Source organism: Acomys russatus, chromosome 7 (genome assembly GCF_903995435.1).
Source record: "Acomys russatus chromosome 7, mAcoRus1.1, whole genome shotgun sequence".
Lineage (NCBI taxonomy): Eukaryota > Metazoa > Chordata > Mammalia > Rodentia > Muridae > Acomys > Acomys russatus.
The window spans coordinates 58,631,561-58,635,185 of NC_067143.1; positions in this window are offsets into that span (position 1 = coordinate 58,631,561).

Sequence of the window (3,625 nt, forward strand, 5' to 3'; positions counted from 1 at the left end):
TCCCAACTCTTTTGCCCTCTCACTGCCCCTCCCCATCCAATGGTACCCTCACTCTCCAATGTAATATAAAAGCCCCCTCTTACACATAAGCTTGACACTGGGGCAACTGCACCCACCCCATCTTAGTTTTCCTCCAGTCTTAAAGCTGGAGAGGGGGTGTGCTTATGGAAGAGCAACTCTGCATTTTACCTCCCAGGAAATCTCTATTGAGGGAGCCAGGGAGAGAGCCCACAGAGGCAGGGACACAGAGGGTAATTGATTCCCCCAAATTAGGTTTCTGCTTTCCAAAGACTGGTATTGTTCGAGTTCTCAATGTGCACAGAGGTATTGAAGATTTCCTTTTTGTTTCCTCGGGCAATGAATGAGCTTAATCCATTTGGCTTTTATAAATCAGGAAACTAATATTCACTCCTTCCATGGAGGCTTAAAAAATTTAATTGGTGGGGGGGCTTAGTAGCCCTTATGCTCTACTCAAGCCCCCACTTATCAAAACACATTCTGATGGAGGGGCAGGGAGAAGGGGAGGGTCACACTGATCCTGCTGCCTTCCTCCATCTTTGCACATGGTCTCAAAGTGTCTGGGAAAGTTTCTGAAATTATTGCACAAATTATGTTCAATTTAATGATGAAAAGGAGGCTGCTCAGAGGGTGCCTCCAAATTGGCTGCTTAGATGCCCGGTAGTGCTGAGGCCCTGGGTGTACCCATGCCACAGTGGGTTTGCCAATTCCTTTTTCTCTCCAGCCTCAGTTCCAGAATTATCATCTTCCTGATGCCAAATGTTACCTTGTGCCTCTCCTGCTCTGACAATTTGGAGTGTGTGTGTGTGTGGGGGGGGGGTGCATAGAGAGTTGGCTCAGCAAGTAAAGACAGTTGCAGCCAAGTCTGGCAACTGGGGTTGGATCCTAGGGACCCATATGGATGAAGAAGAAAATGAACTCTTGTCGGGGGCCCTTTGACCTCCATATGTGCTCCATGGCATGAGTTCTCTGCCCCACCAACTAACTAAATAAATGTGATTTTTAAATTGAGGCAATCTTTCCTTATGCATGTGTGTGTGTGTGTGTGTTCCTGTGTGTTTGTGTGTGCACCCGCAGGCGTGTGTGCGTGTGCAGGTGCATGTGTGCCTGTGTGCCTCCATGCATGGCGATGGGCTCACACATCTGGAGGCCAGAGGACAATCTCAGGTGATGTGGTGGTTTGAATAGGAATGGCCCCTATGGACTGATGTGTTTGAATGCATGGACCATAGGGAGGGGCGCTGTTAGGGGGTGTGGCCTCGTTGGAGTAAGTGTGTCACTGTGGGGATGAGTTTTGCCCAATGTGCATCAAGATGTAGAACTCTCAGCTCCTTCTGCAGCGCCAAGTCTGCCTGCGTGCTGCCATGTTCCCACCATGATGATGAGGGAGCATAAGCCAGCCCCAATTACATGCCTTTCTTTGTAAGAGCTGCTGTGGTCATGGCGTCTCTTCACAGCAATAAAACCCTAACTAAGACAGTCCCCCAGATACTGTCCACCTCCTTGGACACAAGGTCTCAACAATTAGACTAGACTGGCTGACCAATAAGCCCCCAGGGATTCTTCTGTCTCTCCGATCCTCAGGCTTTTGAGGCAAGGACTTCACCAATTGAGCTATTCCCTGGGGCCCGCACACACAGTCTGTGATGTCTCTCATAGTTAACAGATAAGCTTGGAAGTGCTTGTCTATCAGTTTAGGCTCTCTGTGTTCTGGGGGAACACCTGGCCACTACCATGCCCCTTGCTTCAGTTCAGACAATACTTATAATGTCCTCTCTCCTTGTACTCCTACCTTGGTGACTCTTCATAAATATCCCGCTCCACAGAGGCTCCTCCCTGCTTCTCACAGTCATCCAAAGGCACTGCTCTCTGCGCTCCCCAGAGTGGCTGTGTACATGAAGGGTTAGGGTGCTGAATGATGCTTTCATGAGTCTGTGGAGATGTGGTGGATGAGATCAACCCTAAGGTCAGAGTTCAGCTCTCAATTCTGTTTGGGGGGGCGGGGCTGTGTATTTCAAAATGGAGGCTCAGAGGCAGAACACCAAGTTTTCCCAGAATGTCAAAGAGACAGCCTGGGACCAGAGCGCAATAACATATTTCTTCCAAAGGCCCAATATTTAAGGCTCTCTCTGTTTAGTTCCCTGTGTGACCAGGCAGGGCCACTGTCTGGAGTTGGAGCTAGCTAGTCATTGTACCTGGACATCTGGTGAAGGGGGCAATTAGTTCCGAAACTCCACCCTCCACTATCTAAGCCATGTGCCTGGCATAGGCTGTACCTACCCCCAGGAAGGAAAGGCATCTTTTGATAATTTAGACAAAGTACTCTATGGGCTAGCATGGGGCACTTTGAATGAGGCCCTAACCTCTTTGCAGCTACCCTAACTGTGCCAAGAGCCTGTACGAACCTTAAGGAACCAGCTGAAAGGGAAGACAGAGAGACAGAGAAGCAGACACACACACACACACACACACACAGAGAGAGAGAGAGAGAGAGAGAGAGAGAGAGAGAGAGAGAGAGAGAGAGAGAGAGAGAGAGAGAGAGGGCGCTAACTGCCATAGAATGCCACTACAAGTGCATGTTAATGATAGCAGATAGCCAGCCCCATCCTGCATTTGCACAGGGCCCCAGATCTAGGTGAAGAATGCTAAGTTCATAGCAGGGACTGGCACAAGAGCAGGCCTGCCATAAGTGCTGAGGTTTCTATAACATGGGGTAAGCAAACTGCAGGAAAGGCAATTCACTGGGCTAGGCTGCAAGGCCTATCTGGGAGAAAGCAATGGCTTCAGAGGTGCTGCTAGGCTGAGAAGACAGTGGTGAAAATGAGAATCCGGGGTCACTGGGAACTCTAGTGTAAATCCCTAGCTGTTCCTAGAAGCTAAGGTGTTACCTTGCTGAGAGAAAAGAGAAGGTAGGGACCAGCCACATGGCGGCATTGGCTGCTCTGACTGTGAGGAGGCACCCATCCTCCCAGCCCACCCAGCCCACCCAGGCCACCTCTCAGCCCTTGGATTGTCAGGAAATTGCTCTCTGGAACTTGAAATCTAGTGGCGTCCAGAGAGGACATTATAAAATGTCTTGCGTATTGTGGAGAAGATTGTCCTGGAAAGGAGAATTGGAGAAGCAAAATTTGGGGTAAATTACTGTAAGTGGGTAAGCCTGGCACTTGGCGTGTGTATAGTCTTTATGTTCCAATCTGCTTTTCACGTGCAACAGACATGGTGGGAAAGGCCTGTCTGTAAGAATGGGCCAGAACAGTAACAAGAGAACAGGCCCACTGCCCACTGCCCACTGCCAACTGCCCACTGCTCACTGCCCACTGCTCACTGCCCACTGCTCACTGCCCACTGTCCCCTGCCTACTGCTCACTGCCCACTGCTCACTGCTCACTGCTCACTGCCCACTGCCCACTACCCACTGCTCACTGCCCACTACCCACTGCCTACTGCCCACTGCTCACTGGCCATTGCCCACTGCTCCTGGTGGCAATGGAGCCTCATGTATTCATATTTACAGAGGGAGGGAAGACCGTGAAGTTCCCTACTGCAAAACAGATTGTCTGAGTAAGTTTAAAAAAAAAAAAAAAAAAAAAAAAAAACCAACAACAAC